The sequence below is a fragment of the Psammomys obesus genome, unplaced genomic scaffold, assembly GCF_907164565.1.
Source record: "Psammomys obesus unplaced genomic scaffold, mPsaObe1.curated_primary_1811, whole genome shotgun sequence".
NCBI classification, from domain to species: Eukaryota; Metazoa; Chordata; class Mammalia; order Rodentia; family Muridae; genus Psammomys; species Psammomys obesus.
The window spans coordinates 32,483,013-32,493,452 of NW_026596073.1; the positions used below are offsets into that span (position 1 = coordinate 32,483,013).

Below are 10,440 nucleotides of genomic sequence, written 5' to 3' on the forward strand. Positions count from 1 at the left end.
GCTAGCTATTTTTGCTTATTAATAGTAAGAACTTGACACCCTTAATGCAAACTTACATTTTTCTTAGAAATAATGGTACATAGTTCTGATATTTCTATGTTTGGCATTTATTTTCCTCATAGTTTTTTGTTGTTGTTATTGTTTGGTTTGGTTTTCTTTGTTGTTGCTGTTTTTTGTTTGTTTGTCTGTCTGGTTGTTTTTTGCAAGGATAGCTCCTATATCTTCCATTTATTGATCTTGAATGATTAACTGGAATTCCAGAGTTTGGACCAAAAATTTCCAACAGCTTCTTGATGTGTGCAGCTTTTCCATGGCCATTGAAGACAAGAGGTTGATCTGATGACATTTGTCAGATGTCTCCTGTGATATATATGTAGGACAATAGAAGTAATGCCTCTTCATGTTACGTTTGTTTTTCATAGTTTGATTGAGCAATAATAAACCAAAAAACATAACAGTTGAAAGTACATAACTTAATGGTATCTAGTAAATTTAATAGATTATACAACCTTTAACCAAAATTTAGTGCTTGGGTATTTACTGTACCCTCAATGTTGTCATTTATCTTCATAGGGTTATTTTTTTATTTTTTTAATTAATTAGTTAATTAATTAATTTTCATTTATTCATTTTTTTCTTATTTATTACACTTTATTCACTTTGTATCCCCCCCGTGGTTCTCTCCCTCCTCCCATCCCAACCCCTCCCTTCCTCCACCCTCTGCATGCATGCCCCTCCCCAAGTCCACTGATAGGGGAGGACTTCTTTTCCTTCCTTCTGATCCTAGTCAATTAGGTCTCATCAGGAGTGGCTGAGTTGTCTTCTTCTGTGGCCTGGTAATGCTGCTTCCCCCTCAGGGGGAGGTAATTAAAGAGCAGGCCAATCAGTTCATGTCAGAGACAGTCCCTGTTCCTATTACAATGGAACCCACTTGGATACTGAACTGCCATGGGCTACATCTGTGCAGGGGTCTTAGGTTATCTCCATGCATAGTCCTTGGTTGGAGTATCAGTCTCAGGAAAGACGCCTGTGCTCAGATTTTTTGGTTCTGTTGCTCTCCTTGTGGAGTTCCTGTCCTCTCCAGATCTTACTGTTTCCCACTTCTTTCCTAAGATTCCCTGCACTCTGCCCAAAGGTTGCCCATAAGTCTCAGCTAATTATAGACTTAGAAAGCCTTTTTTTTTAAACTTGTGTGTATAGAAAGTTTCTGTTTCCGATCATTTTTAGCAAAGTAGCTTGTGATTCTCCATATACACATTCTCTCACAAAGAAACTGTATGGGCTGAGCTGTTTTCTGATATTCATTCATCTGGTAGCCTTGCCCAGTCCTTTGTACATTTTATTCACAAGCTGGGTTACCTGAAAATGGCTCAGAGGTTGGCTGATTTGCGCAGTGGCTGGTAGACCTGTCAGCTTCTAACCTTCAGCTATGAGAAAGTATGCCTGCACACAAGCCATACTTCACCCCCAAGTTCGAGTAGACCTGTATTTCCTCCACTGTTGAATTTGAACTTCCGCTGTTCACAGTCTAGGAGTGGAATGACTGGGACATGTGAAAAGTTTACATTGAACTTTGTAGGAATCTGTCCAAATACTTCACACCGCCCTCACAGATGTACAGAGGTTCTTGCTTCTTGCCCTGGCCAGTGATAGGCATTTTTCTTGGCTTGGATGATAAGCCCTCTCATCTCTGTGACAGGTGTCCTTCTGCCCTGTCCCCAACATATCTCTAAGTCAGGGTCTGAGCAGACTTTCTCTTTCCTATAGTCTTTAAATAGCTGATCTATTTGAAAATAAAAGCCATTTCACTGTGTATTTAAAAAAAAATTAACATCACTTCTATACATTCTGTGTGTTAAGCAGCATAACTCTCTGAACTACAGTGAAGCCATTCTCGACACATTTTCCTTTTATGGGTCTTGCTCTCACCTAAGAATACTTGACTTGCCCAAGTTCATAAATTTATCTTATATATTTTTCTCTGAGGGATAGTTTTCAAACTTATAGTTGACTTACACTCTTTCCTAGCTGCTGTGGATGTGGGTAAGGATGCTGGCATTTTCTTTGGTGGATTCCCAGTGTCTCATCACCATCTGTTGAAATAACTCTTCTCCCTGTTGACTCAACTTATGACTTTGTGGACAGTCCCTTAATGAGAGTGTGCAGGAGGGTTGGTTTCTGGACGTTCAGCTGTGCTCCATCGTCTTCAGTGTCCACCTTATGCCAAGGTCAGAGCACATGTGTGGAATGGCAGCTCAGTGCCATGGCTCTTAATTTGATATGGTTTTGTCTACTCAAAGCCCTTTACATTTCCATGTAAACGCTAACTGCAGATTGTTGATTTCTGCAAAATAACGCTCTAGAATTTTGATGAGACTCACAATGAATTTATAAAAGGATTTGGAAAGAAATGCCACACTGAATACATTTCTTCAGATTCATGAAAATAGAAAATAGATTTTTTTCCATTTGTTCACATCCACTTTAATTTCTCTCTATGATAATTTTATATTCTATCATACATATAGCACCATTGATTTCTTCAATGTGCCCATAAGTATTTTGTCACCTTTATGCCATAATGAACAGAATTCTTTTTTCCTTTTTGTTGTCATATTATTCTTTGGTAGGATTTAGAAGCACAAATCATTTTCACGTGCACTCTTACTTTCCAAAACCCACAAACTGACTTATTAGATTTAGAAAATATGTGCATATTCACCAGATAATTTAATCAAAGGATCATGCACTCCACCCTGAAGACAATTTTCTTTCCTTTTGCTATCCTGAGGTCCTTTAATCTGCTTCTTCTCATCCCTGCTGTCCTCTTCTCCCATACCCACAGATTGTTCACTTCAAACTAACACTATAAAAAATCAGCGGAAACTCTTAGAACCGTAATATTATTGTTTTAAGGGAGAATCAGGATGGGCCTATGAGCTGGGAGGAAAGGATTAAAAAAAGCAGAGATGGTGAGAATGTGGCATGAAGAGGCCAGATTCAAGTCACAGATGGCTATCCCCATCTTCCTGCTTCGCCAGATCTTACTGAAGAACAATGAAGTCATATGAAGAGTTGGTTTCACTGGTCTCACTTTGTCAACTAATTCTCACTTTCTTTCAGAGATGATCATTGGCAAACAGGGTACTTTTATCCAAATCTTGACTCCCAGACATCTCTTTCTCACACACACATACATACACACACACATCATAGTGTAATTATAAGGTATATCATCTATGTATCATCCATCTGTCTCTCTTTTTCTCTCCATCTATCTATCATCTCTCATCTGTCTTCTTGTGGGTCACAGAATGACTACAATGCATTGCAGATGCAATGAAGAGGCCCTGTTGGAGGCTGGAGAGAGTGTCTCTGTAGGATGGGCAATATTATAAATGAACCCTTCTAGAGAGTTCCTCAAGATGCAGAATGAGCTACATGGTCACAGGCTTGAGTGGAGCTCTGAGGTTAAGCCAAGTAGCAGAAGTGAAGTGGGTTGTTGGAGCAGTTTCAGCATGCTAAGTCTGCAGTAGAAACAGCTGAACTGAGGACCTAAGGACCTGGGCTGGTTTGGACTTTTGCACCTGTATGCCCCTTGATGCGCACATACAGAGTAGTGAGAATGGAGGTTGATAAGGACCATCATTGACATTCTCTTTGGGAGTGAGAGAGTTGTACCTTTTTGCAGTCTGGTGTATTCTATGAATTCTACAGTCTATATTATTTATACATTTTAATATTATTTATACATTTAATATTATACATTTAATCAATATACATTAATTTATACATTTAATATGAGCCCTTATGCTCATATGATCCTGAAACCAGAGGAAGAAGAAAAATGAAGAGCTTGTGCTCTTATTCCTTTGAGCTAGAATCTGACAAAATTTACACATGTCCTGAATTAACAAATGGGCTCCAAGCAGAGAACACCATTCACTCCCTAGAGAAAGTCTAAGTGGGGGCCTGGAAGTGCGTAGTTTAGATGACACAGGAAAAAGTGGAAAGTTTTCTGAATAGTATCATAAAAGAATCCAGACTTGAAGGTGGAATTTCCAAACTGGTTTCTTCAGCAGAGACCAGCTGGCGGAGAGTACTGCCAAAGCTGAAAACTAAGGGAGGCACTAAGTGATGGCAGGTGTCCACCGAGATGACCAGCCAGGGACCAAGGGAGAAAGTGGAGACGCTGGGCAGAAAGAATGCCTGTGAAGAAATGACCTCAATTCACCACCACCAATTTTCCCAGTTGTAAGATTTACTAGGAGAGTTCAAAATCTAGATAGTAAAAATATTGACAATACTCCTGCCTGTCCCAGAGTTGAGTTTTGCAGGATTTGGACACATCTCGCCCTCACTCTAGCTCCATGCCAGTTTCCCTGGTGGCACAGTCTACGTGCCCCACAATTTCTAAGGTTTAATATTTTTAAATGTATGTGTGAGCATATGTGCATGATTTTGTGCTTGTGAGTGCAGATGCCTGAAGATTACCAAAGGAGATATCAGATTCTCTGGAGCAGGGGATGCTGGAGGTTTTGAGCCACCTGACATGGGTGCTGGGAACTGAACTCTGGTCCTCTGAAGAGCAGCACTCACCCTTGACCTCTGAGCAATCCCTCCTAGCAATTATTATTATGAAAAGGATATGAATCCCAAACAAAACACAGCCCGGGCTCATCATATTTAGAAATAAGCTGAGAGAAAAGAACCAGCCAGGGGTCCATGTGTCTACAGACAAATAGTGCAGTCCTCCAGAGGAAACAGGGTTCTCCATCCACAACCAAGAAGCGATAAGTTGTGGGATGAGACCCTAATTGGAAAGGCCTGAAATATTAAACGGCCTGTGTTGACACTGTACACACTGCCTTAAGGTCTTCCACCACCAACTGCCCATCTTCATCAGGGAGGATTTATTCTGCTCCCAAGTGTACAAATCCTGCTGATAATCCTACTAGTAAATGGTAGAGGTAGTTAGCCTTTCTCAGAAATACGCATCACTTGTGGTTTAACATTTTTATCTTTCCAAAATATTATTTAAGGAATACATTCATCCGACTCGTTTTACTTTCAGATATTTTCACCCATAAATAGCACTGCCATATATTCTTATTGGCGAGCCTTCTTGATAAGACTTTGCAAATGCGCCAACGAGAACAGAACGCAGTTGCCAGGATCTGTGTAACTGGAATGACAGAAGCACATTTATTTTTGAGTGGTTTATTGGATAGAAGTCAAACACTATATTGACTTGGCTCTAGAAAAGATTCGCGTACGCACCCTGTAGGATATTATTCTCTCTTGGCAGACACCAAGGGCTAACTCCTCTCCCTTGGGATGGAAGTTTATCCTGCCGGAGCTGGAGGGTGGACACAAAAACCTAACAGGTATTTTTCCAACCATGCCTACTGTGATTTAAGATGAATAGACAGCTAGTGCTTTTCACATATTTCATTTAAAGATGGTTTCCTATAAATTGTGTTAAATATATCCAATAAATATACATCTTTGCTTTAACACATGCAGTGTTGAATTTCTGCAGTGTTCTGAAAAATGTCTCCCAGTTATGTTTGGCTTTGTTATAAAATCTTCAGGGAGAACTTGAGAAAGGCATTATCCTGTGCATTTCATAGAGAATGTCAACTTTGCTTCAGTTTGTGAAGGAGAATATTTTTCTCAGGGGTTATATAGATACATTTAGTCCCTGGTATGTATCCCTATGTTTTTCTCATAACCCAATTAATTCCATAATTTACAAATATTGTCATAATCTTTAGCCTTACTTATAATTTTTTGAAGATTTATTTATTATTTATACATTCTGCCTGCACACCAGATCTTACTATAGATGATTATGAGCCACCATGTGTTTGCCGGGAATTGAACTCAGGACCTCTGGAAGATCAGCTAGTGTTCTTCACCTCTGAGCCATTTCTCCAACCCTACTTATAAAATTTAATAAATAATAGTGAAACACAATTGAGAGTGCTTTGCACTTTAATTTTTGTCACATATTTTGTTCTCGATAAAATATATTTGTCATTAAAACCAGCCTTGAATTTTCTAAATTAAAACATGTTTTTTTTTTCAAACTTTAACATCAATAATACAATTGAATATCCACAAATGTGATAATCTGCTATGTTTGTGTCTGTTTCTTTTCTCTATGTTATTAGGCACATGGAATTTGAATTTTTATTACAAAAATTGTTTTAGGGTAAAAGAGGTGACATAGAATATGTTGGTTTCAAATGAGTTGAGATGTCATTCTTTTTGTCACCTGAAGGTGCCACTCTGTTCTTGGTATGGACAGGGCTTAGTCAGAGTCTGTGAGAACAATGAAGGTTCTCACACCACCCAAGCTCCTGCAGAAGGTAAATGGAGCTGCTGGCCTGATGTGCATCACTCAGGACTCTAAACATTTTCCTTCTGGAACAGCAGAGGATCATGGCCCAGGTCTTCCCTGCATGGCATCTGGCAGGGTTTGTGGAAAATCTAGATGCTTCGCCATGGAAATGTCGAAAGCAGCACTCAAAGCAAACAGCATAGCTTGGAGGAGGTTATGTTATGTCCCTTCAGGAAAACCTGAGCAGCAGGATGGCTCTTCAGCTACCTTGCATTGTATGAAACGGTCACCCACATCCCCTAAAATACAACTCAGACTTCTACTTTTCTGCATAGTTTTTGCCCGGATTTAGTCTGGAAAAATCAGTTCCCGAGTGGCTTCATGTTAAACAGTTCTTCATCCTGATCCATGTAAAGCTTAACTCTTAGGATCCAGCCAAGTTTTCCAGGGGTCGTCCTGTGACTCCTGGAACTTTATTCAGTATGTGATATTATTCTAACCTATATAGATTACCAGTCTTTTCTTTGTAATGGCAACCAGAAGAGAAGCTGAAATTTAAAACGTGGCTCTTCCAAACCTAGAACACAGCTGTGAAGCAGAAATCTGCTTTGAAGAACAAGGTAAACCCATAATAAGATGTGTTTCAGGACAGGCTGTGCAGTCGATAACTCATCAAGACTGCTCTAACCTGAGCTTTTCTATTCTTCCTAGAAAATTATGTTTCTTTTTTTCCTCATTCCAATCATTGACTCTTATTCCACCCAGTTCTGTGAGCACCTACTCATTAGCCTGCCTTAGCTGTACACTTTGAAAACACCTCATGCGTGGTTCTGCATGAAGCAGCCACAAGAAAATAATCTGAGAATACTGTTTATTATCTGTTGTGTTATGACAAAAACAAGTTGGAAACATCATTTCTGTGTAGCAAGGAATGCTTCATGTAGGCAAAAGAAAGGTGGTGATTCCTTCAACTCAACCAGTCTTATTTTAAGTGATAATTGAGTTGCAGGTGCCTATCCAGCATTTTCTGTATGATTACAAATACCTTCTAACCTTTCCTTGCCAGAACTTTCACTATCAATTTTTAGTTAAGAATAGTTACATAGCTATGAAAACATAAGCAGGTTCCACCACTGATTAAATATTGGAAAATGTTCTTCACGACCATGAAGACAAAAATGGAACCATATCATTCAACCAACTGTATCAGGAAATCACCAATCATATTACTGCAAGGATGCAATAAGTTAGCCATCTTGCTAGTGCATTGCATTTTTCTGATTCTGGAAATCAGCAGCTGGTGGCACCTCGACCATTTAGAGCCTGAACTTTGAGGTGCAAAGGAGGATAAACGTGAAAAGTGTTTAATGGCTAAAAGACATTGGACAGGAAACTTATGTGGCAGCTAAACCCCAGGGAGTTTCCGTGCTCCTTAGATGTTTTATTCACATGGGTAGAGGTGGACCTTCCTTGCTCATTAGACTTGGAATAAGAGGTGAGACACACTTGTGGACATATTGCTTTTTTATTTTTATTTTTCAAAGAGATTTGCCAAGGAGGAAATGTCCCCTGGAAGTGAGCGGCAGCTACATGTGCTGTCCTTTCTGAACTGCATAAACAGAGAGAGCCAGTTGAGTTCAGGTTGTTCCTGCTTTGCACTGTGATCAGATGCTTTTCCACACGGCTCCTGCCACCATGCTTTCCCCCCTCCTGGATGGAGTTTTACCCTCAAAATATGAATCAAAATAAACACATTTTCCCGTTTTGTGTTTGGCATTACAACAGTGGGTGCTGCACAGCCCCCTCAGCAGCCATGTGCACTGTGGAGGGGCTCGTCCAGATGCTTGTCCAAATTATGGAAGAACTGTTCATCCAGCATCTGGATTTCAACGAAATGGATTTCAGCAGGCAGAAGACACTTTTTCTGTCTGTCTGTTTGTCTGATGATGATGATGATTATCATTTTAGAAATTTCAAGCCAATTTTTTTAATTGCCTACAAAATGTATATAGATAGAAAATGCTTTCAAGACATTATGGCAAATAAGCTACAAATAATTTCTGAATTGCTCATATTTTTCTAAAACATAATGACCTAGAAATTTGGACTTTATGGACATATTTGTCTTTCACAAACTTCTAAGCTTTAAGCTCAACAGCATCAGAAATTCCCTTTTTATATTAGGGATGCTGAGACTAAAACTTAGCATAGCCTGGCAAAACACAGAGGCCAATTTATTTAATTTTTATGTGCATGGCAGAGTGCAGGTCCTGTGCACAACCTTGCATAGAAGACATCTTTGCCCACTGAGCCATCTTGCTCGCGCACCAAAGATGTATGTGCAAGGAAAATTCACACATGTCGCCCTCCAGGCTGGAGACACTGGTCAGCTATACACTGGCTGTGTATACACTGTATAGGTAACCACGTACAAGGACGTGCATCCTATCATAAGCATCAAAACCAAACTGTTCTTTTAACCCTGTCCTGTTGAACCACAGGGTCAAGGTGATGTCCTGTAGTCACCAGTTTTCACTGACCTAAGGCTTCTCTATTGGCCAACATAATACAGTCAGATGAACATTGTACATTGTACAACCGGATCTATGTCTTTGTGCAAGAATTTATTAAATGTCTTTACAGGACAGAATCCAGCCACCACATGGAGTTGCCAAGACCCTACTATGCTGCAGGTGCTGTCTGGGGAATGGCAGGTGGCTCTGGCCCTCCACCTTTCTCTTCTGAGATGGGAATGGTGAGCAGGATTTCACTTGAAGGTTCCATGATGCTTACATGGGCAACCAGAGGCTTCCTAGGGCCAATCTTTCAAATAGGTTCTAGGACCACATCTTTACTTTGATGTCCAAGCCTGTCCAAGCAGCACATGGTACCTGGCAGTGTCAAGATCGTAGTTAATGGGGTCTCTACTCTGGATCATCAGACCATCCACATACCCCATGGTCCTGGCACTATGTCCTTGGAGCTTCCCAGATATCACAACCCTAAAGTCCTTGGCTCCACTCTCTGTAATGTACCACAACATACCATAGCAGGCCGTTCACATACATGTCCTCTTCAGAGTTTGTGAAGTAAAGACTGCAGGGGCAAGGGCATACAGACAACTTGAGGCCACTTTTTCTAAATAAAGACCTATGATGATAATATTGCTGTAATTTAACATACAATTATTTCCTTAACATAATCTATGGTTACGCTAATTCACTTAGCATAATTAAGGGAAAGGTGATGGGACAGTGGTTCTCAACCTTCCTATTGCTGAGATTCTTTAATAGAATTCCACATGCTGTGGTGCCCACAGCCATTAAATTCTTTTGTTTCTACTGCAAAGCAATAATTTTGCTATGAATCGTAATATAAGTATCTGATATACAGGATATACGATCCCCAAAGCGGTAGCGACCCTCAGGTTGAGAACTGCTGTGTTAGAGATTATCATGAATATTTTGAAAATTCAGAAAAGGAAGCAAAATAGAGAATTAGGATGGTGCCTGTCACAGGTAGAAGCTATCACTGCCTCTGCATGTGTGTGTACTCGGCGTTCGCAGGCATGATCTCAACTCACACTGACTGACTTTTAAATAAGCACACGGGATTACTTCTTTGGGGGAGTAATATTTTAAGGACAATAATACTGTGATGTGAAATTTGCTATACTTCATTCACCTCCTCTGAATATATATTTTCATTTTTGTCATTGAAAAGTATTGCAATGGTAATGCTTGCGTACATAATATATAGGAGGGCAGGGCTACACGTTCACAATCAACTTGAAATTTTATAATTTAGAATTGGGGAATATATAGAGAAACAGAGACTCTACACTGGTCAGAATGACCTCCAGAAAGTGGCTTCATGGTGGTAAAAACTAAACCGGAGCAATTCCTCCTCATGTGATATTGTTTAAACACACTACTGGCATTGTATAGTAGAAGAGAATGATGTTGCTCAATTTAAATTATCATCTAATTTTTGTCACCTAATTTCTATATTAAATAAGAAGTTATTTTCTTGAGTTCATTTTACAGAAGGCCATTTGCTCTTTTTATGGTTGTGTTATTAAAGGTAAATGGGTT

General features: G+C 39.7%; 1 pseudogene; it reads right to left on the reverse strand.

The window, feature by feature from the left end:
• Positions 1-9,028: 9,028 nt before the first annotated feature.
• Positions 9,029-9,404, reverse strand: LOC129690527 (40S ribosomal protein S3-like; annotated as a pseudogene).
• Between the last annotated feature and the right edge of the window lie 1,036 nt (positions 9,405-10,440).